Genomic DNA, 10564 nt, shown 5'->3' with positions numbered 1-10564 from the left:
AATATAAAATACACAAAAGAAACATTCAATTTGTTTACACTCTGAAGCTATATTTAACAATGGTAACTATGACCGCGGCAGGGTGCACGCATATGCCGTACGGCTGCTGATAAACACATGCCGCTTTTGACCCATTAGCAGCACCGAAAGAACATAAATTTGTTCATTAAAATTTGAAAATTAAATTCCTAGCTATTTATAGGGTTCATTCCTCAAAGTCAAGATTTCTTTTCTCGCAGCAAAAGTCATAGTGGCATAATATCCTGCCATTATGGAAGTTAGTAGAGAGCGTGGAGTGTATACAAGTGATATGCGTGATGTAACGCTATCTGCTAGCAATCTCGTCCCTCAGTCCGTGTGTGACGAACATTAGAGTTCCCACAAATAATGTATGATGCTTGCTCGACCAGAAACGTCCTGATAATTATTATTCATCTCTCACTGCGTTAAATTTTTAAAGGCACAGTATGCCAAATACATAAGTCTAGCAACTATGGTTAATGTTTCATCTTGTAGGGAATAAAAAAAAGGATAAAAAAGAAAGCTATAATGAAATTTTGCCTTATTGTTGGTATCATAAAAACTGCAACGCTGTAATCACAACATTGAAGATACATTTAAAGTTCCTACGATGACATCGCTTTGGTGGGGAATGATGAAGACCAGCTACAAGATGCACTACAACTTAGGAGCAACATACTAAAGAATAACTGATACATGAAGGTAAACAGAGGGGAAAAAAGCTATCATCATAAAGTGCTCGAGAGACGGAGAACAGATCGCACAGGTATGGCTAGTACATTGAAGAATGGCATATTTTTTAACGTGTTAAATACTGTATACTGAGAATTTTAGGCATACTGTTAGGCTTTATAAGTTCAATACATTTTTAGGTAAATGGATTATTCTTTTTGCATCCTAAACTATATTTAGCCGGGATGAGTGGCTCGGACGGTTAAGGCGCTGGCCTTCTAACCCCAACTTGGCAGGTTTGATCCTGGCTCAGTCCGGTGGTATTTGAAGGTGCTCAAATACGACATCCCCGTGTCGTTAGATTTACTGGCACGTAAAAGAACTCATGCGGGAATAAATTCCGGCACCTCGACGTCTACGAAGACCTTACAAAGTAGTTAGTGGGACGTAAAACAAATAACATTATTAAAAAAACTATATTTATCTGTCTCAGCACTGAACTCATTTAGTTCTTTGATTTTTGACAGTGAAATATGAAGGACGGCCAATATAATTATTATATTTTTGAGCTTTTTTAATTTTTTAGTCACTTTAAATCATATTTGTAATTATTTTTTTCATATTTACATCTAACATTGTTACCTTAGTATCGCCATGATTATATGAGAGAAAAGAGCTGTGAATGGTAAATGTAATATTTTTCTATCTCGTTATCGCTGAGAGAATCAAGACGCCTTGATGCCACTGTAGGAACAAGTGGGAAAATAAAGTGTGTGGAACACATCCTTGCTGCTCATGAAAACAAGCGTTCATATTCTGTCCAGCAAGAGTCAGTACTCCCATCTAGCATCAGTATGTGAAACTATAATTGTGTCATTCATGTTTACCAGAAGAGACGTGGACATATTTCCAACATGTGATGATTTATTAGTTAAGAAGTTACTTATGTATGTTTCGTCCATTATTGGAATATGCAAACAGTGTTTGGGATCCTCACCAAGAATACCTAATAAAAGAAATATATAATGTGCAGAGGAAAGCAGCAAGATTTGTGACAGGGGATTTCAGGAGAAAAAGTAGTGTATCAGAAATGTTAGAGGAACTTGGGTGGGAAACTTTAAGTAAGAGAAGGGAGAAAACTAGACTTATAGGATTATATAGAGCCTATACAGGAGAAGAAGCATAGGGAGAAATCCGTGAGAGGCTTCAGTTGGAAAATAATTATATCGCCAGAACTGACCACAAGTATAAAATTAGAAGGAATTTTATCGGAAGCGATTGGGGTAAATTTTCATTCATTGGGAAGGGCGTGGAGGAGTGGAAATGTTTACCAGGGGTAGTGTTTGATCCTTTTCCAAAATCTGTACAGATATTAAAGAAGAGAATAAACCGCAACAGATAAAATAAATGAAATGTTAGAGGGCATTCGACCAGTGCAGGTTATTGTAAATTAAAAAATTGTGTGAATAAATTAATTCCATCCCCTGGTCTATGGAGTATGGACAGCCGAAGTAGGGGACTGCCTGAAGGGGTGAAGTATAGTGCGGACTTCGAGGACCCTGGCACCGCTACGGTAGCTGTGAAGGCCCTTCAGGAACTCTGAAAATTGGTGGCAAAAGGGGCTCTGGTTAAGACGCAGCAGGTCGTTATGCTACTTAGGTTCCAAAATGGGTAAAAAAAGTAAATAAATGCAATGTAGATTTTAATCTTATACCAGTTGTGTAGTATTATTTGAAGTAATTACACATACTGTATATGAGTTGACTATGTTTGTAAGTACAGGAGATATTATGAGTGGAATTTTGTAAACAATATAAATTTATTGAGGATGAGCTGTGTGTTTAATAGAAAACATTGTTAGTGTAAATTGTATAATATTGTATTATAGGAAGATTTTCTTCTTCTCTTGTTAATTTAAAATTTAGTGCTTGACAATGATGTATTTTAGTGTACCATTTGCCACCGAGGTAGACGCCTCGTTTGAAAATAAAGAGATTTTAATTTGATTTTGAAGAAAACCAAGCCCGAGCGCTGCTCGGGCACTGTATCTGGCAGTAAATGAGTGAGGCCGAGCACTGCTCGGGCATAGTGTTCAGTGTGCTAGAAGAACAGCTAATGTAGGTTACTTCTTTCAGACACCTCGGAAGCTCTTTAACATCGGACGGCAGATGTACAGTTGACATAGAGTGCAAGTAGCCCAATCCAAGGAAAAAATTTTCACGAAGAGGATTCAGTTAAAAAAAAAGAAACGTGTCACTCAAAACTAGAAAACGATTATTATAAATTGTATTTGGAGCTTATCCATTTACGCCTCTGAAACTTGGACTTCATGAACAACAGAAAAGAAAAAGCTCGAGGTTTTCGAAATGCTTTGCTGGAGATAGGTTTTGATCATAGCAACGTGATCTTCAATTTTGCAATTATCCGACTTTCAAATGTGTGACATTTCTTGAAGAATTTCAAGTCCATTGATCGGGACTCGAATTATGATCGCCTTGAAGAGAAGCCAATGGCATTTTATCTCTGCTGTCACGCTTCCCAGTAAGTGAAATAATCCATGGAATGGCACTGAGTCAACGGTCCCAATGTCTAAATCTTTTGTGCCAACGCTTAAAGGGCATAAGTAATAAATAGCTAGATTTCAGGACAGAAGAGTGAAGTTTTCTAAAAGCAGAGACAGAATTTGGAGGGTTTGAAATTAGTAGAACATCAAAATATTTCATAAAATTGATTTATTTATATTTCTTAATGGTCGTTTTCTTCTTCTTACTGTAGAAAATTAAGTCAGTGTATTATGTATTATGAGGACCCAATATAACATGACCTATACGTTGAAGCTCTAGCGCGAATGTCATTGGTCAGGGCCTCTCAAACTCCCAAAATCTCACGCGTGCAAACCGAGGCGCAATGGCTCCGTGCACTGTGCATCGGTCCGACTCGGCTTGACTCGGATGGTGTAGTGTGCTGAGAGCGACGAAGCGTTCGGCGATAGACGGCTTCTTTATAAGTGAAATAGATAAGCGCAAAACAACTGCGTAATGGAGCAATCTCTTTCGAAGAAAGCAAAGACTTCCGAATGTCCATTTAAATCGAACTGGGAACTTTCGTATTTTTCTCACTTGTGACGATAAAACCAAATGCTTAATCTGTGGACAATAATTACGTGATCATCAAAAAGATCTATTTTTCAATACAAAGGCTTTGCTCGAATTCTACGAAAATTTGTTGAAGGAAGGTTTTCCTAAGCTGCATCGAGAATGAGCTAAGTTTATTTCTATGTTTGGTTTCACATACATATATCATAATTTTTTTCTTGCTTTGACTTGTACGAAAACTACATTGCGTGCGAGTTTTTCTGATCGTAATTTAAAGAACGCTCTCAGAATTGCTGTCAGCCGATCCGTTCTTCCAGATGTTACTGGTATAATTGCAAAGAAAAAGGAAAAGAAGAGCTAGAGAAGATAAATTGTCTGCTCAAACCATATTGAAAGACGAATTTTTAGCACCGGTAACATTGTCCCATACAACCGAGTGTCTCCGCTCACCGCACATAAACATTTCCAAGTGAGGGGAAAATCAGTGGAGAAGGTGAAGAATATGGAGACAGGCCGAAGAGGTGAGATAGATGTAGGGAAAGAGGAGTGGGGTGTTTGCACTCTGGTCAAGCTAGTGAAGTCTCCTGCACCTTGCGCCATGCAGTGCACGGGCGCATGCACCCTGAGAGGCCCTGGTAGAGGGTCAGCACTTGAGGGAAGAGGTACACATTATTTGTATAAATACTTCTGTATTTAAACTATTTAATTAATTCGAATACTTCAAAATGTTAAAATCATGCAGTGAGCGAGTCTGAGCTCGTTCCGTCAGATGATACCTCTCCTCTAGTTATTAGGCCAGAGAACGAGCCTTCTGCTAGAACGAACAGAAGCAAACAAAACCAAACCCCATGGCGCAACATCCCCGAGGGGCCATGGCCTACCGAGCAACCGCTGCTCACCCCGAAAGCCTGAAGATTACGAGATGTCATGCGGTCAGCACGGCGGATTCTTCCGACCGTTATTCTTGGATCAATCACTCACTACTGATCTGCATTTAGGGCAGTCTCCCAGGTGGCGTATTCCCTATCTGCTTTTTAAGTAGTTTTCTTGGTAAGTCATTCCAATTCCTAAATCCCCTTCCTATAAACGAATATTTTCCACAGTTTGTCCTCTGAAATTCCAAATTTATTTTCATATTGTGATTTTTCCTACTTTTAAGGACACCACTCAAACTTACTCCTCTCCTAATGTCATTCAACGCCATCTCTCCACTGACAGCTAGGAACATACCACTTAGTCGAGTAGCTCGTTTCCTTTCTCTCAAGTCTTCCCAGCCCAAATTTTGCAACATTTTTGTAACGCTACTGTTTTGTCTCAAATCACCCAGAACAAATCGACTGCTTTTCTTTGGATTTGTTTTCAGTTCTTGAATCAAGTAATCCTAGTGAAGGTCCCATACACCGCAGACGTACAGTATATGGCCTACCCTTTACGTCCTTACTACATCCCCTAAATACCTCCATAACCATGTGCAGAGGTCTGTACTCTTTATTTACAATCCAATTCATGTGATTGCCAAATGATGATCTTTCCTTATATTAACACCTAGGTACTTACAATGATCCCCATCAGCAACTTTCACCCCATCAACGCAGTAATTAAAACTGAGAGGACTTTTTCTATTTGTGAAACTCACAACCTGACTTTTAACCCCCTTTATAGGCATACCATTGCCTACTCTCCATATCACATCATTATCGAGGTCATTTTGCAGTTGCTCACAATCTTATAACTAATTTATTACTCTATACATAACATCATTGGGTTTCTAAACTGGGACCTCCATATCACAGTCAGATTTTTCCTCAATTGTTATCATGTAGGCTGTGTGGACCTCAAACCAGCCTTCAGATCAGGTAAAAGTGTCCGATCTGGCCGGAAATTGAACGGGCGGCCTCCGAGTAAAAGGTAGGCACGCTACCCCTACACCGCGCGGCCGGCGCTAGAACGAACAGAGACATCATAAATGAACATGTTTGGGCAGCCTTGTACAGAACTGCTTACTGTTCAGTCAGAGGACATGATATTTGAACTATGAGCTGTCTGTGTGTCAGCCTACACTCGAAACTGGATCATAGGCTTCGCGATACCAGTCCACTGAGTTATGCATTCACTGTATGCATTCAAGCAGCGGGTGATAAAACTTGTGTGTAGTTATCATGCAAAGAAGAATACTGTACATTACAGATGTGCCGAGAACCAATGAATGTAGCAACAGAATAGTAATGCATGACGCAATGAAACTCCGAATTTTCGAGGTGCTCCATCCTTTCCACATTCGTTCCGATCATTATGATCAGACATCATGGATGGCTCGGTTGTATTGTCTTTTTGTAAGTGGCGTGTCCAAAATAAAGTGAAAATAAATGCTAGTAAAACACATGTAATCATTGTCACCAGACGACGGCCTAAATTTAGTCATCTTATTACGATCCTGGATAAATAAGATCACTTATCTTGGCCTATCAATGGACAAAAGTCTTACCTGGAAATATAATATAGAACAGACCCTTCAACTGGCATCGGCACAGGTGGCTTCCCTGAGAACTCTGCTTCAAATTTAAAGAGAAACTTTCATCAAACATGTATCAGGCCTATCCTGTTGTATGGCTGCGAGGCCTGGTGCTATTTTCCTAAAACTCCACTTTCCAAATTATAATATTTTCAAAACGATAATTTAAAAGTGTTGGCAAGAGTCCTTTTAAGATCCTCCGTGGCTCAGACGGCAGCGCGTCGGCCTCTCACTACTGGGTTCCGTGGTTCGAATCATGGTCATTCCATGTCAGATTTATGAGGGTGAAAGCGGAGGCGGAAGAGGTATTTCTCCGGTTACTCCGGTTTATCCTGTCATCTTTCATTTCAGCAACACTCTCCACAATCAATTCATTTCATCTGTTATTCATTTCATCATTGTCCCGGAGCAGTGCGACAGGCTTTACCAGACGGTACAGTTCCTATCCTCGACGCTAGATGCGGGCTCCATTCATTCCATTTACTGAAATTTACGACCCGAATTTCGTATTTCGCTAATTAGATTTCAGCTAAATAAAATAGCAAGGATGACCAAATAGAATCCTCCTCAGTCATGCTACCAACCCTGGCATACTACTCTAAAAAGAAGTCGTAAGGACCACGAAGCCGAACACTTTATATAAACATCGAGGCCCTTGGCTAACACTTACGACCCGTTCTAACTGGAAAACCACCAACTTTTTCGTCCTTTTCCAAATTCTAAGTAATCTTTCACTAAATAACTTGAAATTCCGTTTGTTGCGAAGAAATATTCTCCCTCAATGTTTCCCAAATTCATCTAATCATATTTCATAAATATCAGTCCATGTACTAGCAACACAGGGGCTGAAAGGGCGCCCAAAAGGAGGTATTTCGTGTTTAATAAGTCTAGGTCTATCAACTTTTGAATTGATTCTTAAAAATGAGAACGTTTTAGTTGCAAAAACTACAATGTGACCCATAATGGGTGTATACTTCTCACCAGATACCCACGGAAGTATCATAATAGGGGAATGTAGCACAGCTTTCAGTAACATAGATGAGAATGAGCCCTTAATAATGAGTGGTAATCTGAACTGTAGAATAGATTATCAGACGACGAAGACAAAACTCGTTCTAGATTTCCCAGTAACAGAGGGTTTGAACCTTCTTAATATTCCAGAGAAGAAAACATACTTCTCACATAACGGGAACAGCACAATCGACCTCGTCTTCTTAAAAATGAAGGGATTCAACTCCAAGAAACAGATAGTTCTTGAAGACATAATTGTCAGGAAGCACTTACCAGTAGAGACGACCTTCACCATAGACAGAGGATGCGACGGGGTTTTACACCCACGACAAGAGACGAGTTCAAGGATGATTGATAGCGCCCTCCTAGCTGAGGAATTGGCAAGAACACCGGATCTCTTAGAGAGGATACGTTTGGGAAATCTGAACGAAGCAGTAGGCTACATATCATAGAAAATATGCTGGAAAACTCAAAGGTAACAGGATGATCAAACAAATGTAGAGCTAAACCATGGTTCAATGCTACCAGGCAAGGAGAAATGCATTAGATGCTCTACATAAAGTGACCAGATTTCAAACAGAAACAAACGTACGAACATACTCAACACTAAGGAGGCTTTACAAGAAGGTGATTAAAGAAGCCAAGTAAGAATTCTAGCGTATAATCGAAATTAAATTGATAGAAAGAGCTGAACAAAATCCCTACAGGATTCTGCAACGAAGGCAAGCAAAATTCCCAAGGCACATGACAATGAAAACGTGGACATCACATTTCAGTATGGTACTACAGGCCAAGGAATCCAGACCATCCAAAAAGAACGACAATAACAACATTACCATTACCCGACTGTTCACAGAGGATGAGGTAGTGGAGGTAATTCGGAGAAGTAAAGACCACAAGGCTTGCAACAGAGGATTATAGAGCTCAAAGCAGCTTGGACATCCGTCATGAATGAGTCCCTCATAAGAGAATCCATTCCGGACAGACGGAGATACGCCACACTAAAGGTACTATATAAGGGGAAAGGAAATCATGAGGACCCACATGCTTACAGCGTCCGACTCGTTGGCTGAATGGTCAGGGTACTGGCCTTCAGTTCAGAGGGTCACGGGTTCGATTCCCGGCCGGGTCGGGGATTTTAACCTTCATTGGTTAATTCCAATAGCCCGGGGGCTGGGTGTTTGTGCTGTCCCCAATATCCCTGCAACTCACACACCACACATAACACTATCCTCCACCGCAATAACACGCAGTTACCTACACATGGCAGATGCCGCCCACCCTCATCGGAGGGTCTGCCTTTCAAGGGCTGCACTCGGCTAGAAATAGCCACACAAAATTAAAAAATAACATGCTTACTGCGGTATTGCATTAGAATGCATTCCGTTTAAAATACTGACTAAGCTCCTTGAAAAAAGAGACTAATAGAACCTGTGGACCGTATGATACCGGAAGAGCAATTTGGGTTTCGAAGGGGCAGATCTACTCTCCACGCTGTTCAGTGCTTACGAAATAACGAACTAGAAACAACAGGGAGACAGAAGCAGAAACTGCATGTTGTTATCATCGACTTCTCAAAGGCCTTTGACTCGGTCAACAGAACATTACTGATAGAAAAACTCGAGCCGTTTATTGGAAGTGATAAAGCCCTATTTGTTCAGATACGAAATATACTTGCAGAGAACTACGTACAAATTGACGACAACTTGACAACGTTCTTTCCGATAGAAAAAAACAACAGAACTGCTTCAGGGGGATCCGTTGAGTCCAGTCCTGTTCAACATAGCGACCATGAACGCAATCAGGACAGTACGTGCGGAGAATGTAAAAATTTATATCTATGCAGATGACATGGCAATTGCGTCTTCGTCCAGTGAAGATCTACAAACAGCTTTTGATAGATTAGTGGAATGGGCAGATAGCAACGATTTACAACTGAATGCAGGTAAAAAAGTAGCCTTGAAATTCAGACGAGGAGGGAAAAATTGCATCGAAAGACACAATTTGTTATAAGAGTGAGAGATTATCGACGCCCACCTTTTAATGTCCGCCTGCATCCTCTGAAGCGGTTTAAAAATATATTTCCTCGGTCCTTGAAAATAAAGCTCATTCAATCACTCTTGTTTCCAATTCTCGAATACTGTGATACAGTTTTTATTGATATCAATAACGAGCAAAGCATGAGACTGCAACGTACCCAAAATGCATGCATCAGGTATGCATTCGACATACAACCATACGCCCATGTATCCCCATTCTATACACAATTATCTTGGTTACGACTGAATGACAGACGTAGACTCCACGCAACTACTTTGGTGTATCAAGTGCTTTCTGAAAACACTCCTCCTTACCTATCCACCAGATTTCGCTACCTTAGTTCCCTGCACCTGTTCAATACCCGGTCAGGCTGTACGCTAGAAATTCCTGTGCATCGAACCGCAACCTACAACAGATCGTTCACTATCACCGCCACGAGCTGGTGGAATGAACTCCCCAATGACATCAGGGAAGCTAAATCTAAGACAAAATTTAAAATCCTTTGCCAGTGTCATCTTTTAAGCACTTCCAGTCTTTCTTGAGTGTGTTCCTGTATATAATTTAGTTATACTTTACTCACCTTATTTTAGTTAGTGATACTTTAGTTGCTTTAGTTATACTTTAGGTTGTAAAAATTTCATATGTTTAAATTTTATGTAAAATATACATTGTATATACATGAAGTGGTTAAGTGTAAGAAAGGGCCGGGAGCCCTAACTTCGCCACAATAAAGACGCTTTAATAATAATAATAATAATAATAATAATAATAATAATAATAATAAGTATCTGGGGATGACTCTACAGGCCACGGGTACCACTTTGACGCTACATATAAAAGACAAGGTCGCTGCTGCGGTAATAGCAATGAATGAAATCAAACATCTGCGGAGTCTCTCAGTGGATACAGCGACGAAGCTCTTTAAAGCGAAGATCTCATCAATAGCGAGTTATGGAATACATCTAATATGGGACATCTTACCAAGAGTAATTTAAAAGATTTATGGAAGACGAAAGCCGTTTATCTAAAGAGAGTTCTAAGCCCATCGAATTAACTCCCTCACGATTGGTATACGAACTAGTTATTGAAAAGTACTTCATAGAGGACATGCGAGAGTGGATACATTCGGTTCTAGGACATTTCGTACCACCGGACATTTCATACCACTTGACCGGCTGATAACCTGCAAAGTGTCAGTTAATGACTTTAAAGT

The sequence above is a fragment of the Anabrus simplex genome, chromosome 1 (assembly GCF_040414725.1).
Source record: "Anabrus simplex isolate iqAnaSimp1 chromosome 1, ASM4041472v1, whole genome shotgun sequence".
Taxonomy (NCBI): domain Eukaryota; kingdom Metazoa; phylum Arthropoda; class Insecta; order Orthoptera; family Tettigoniidae; genus Anabrus; species Anabrus simplex.
The sequence above is the reverse complement of the archived record's forward strand: the minus strand, read 5'-3'. Positions refer to the sequence as shown.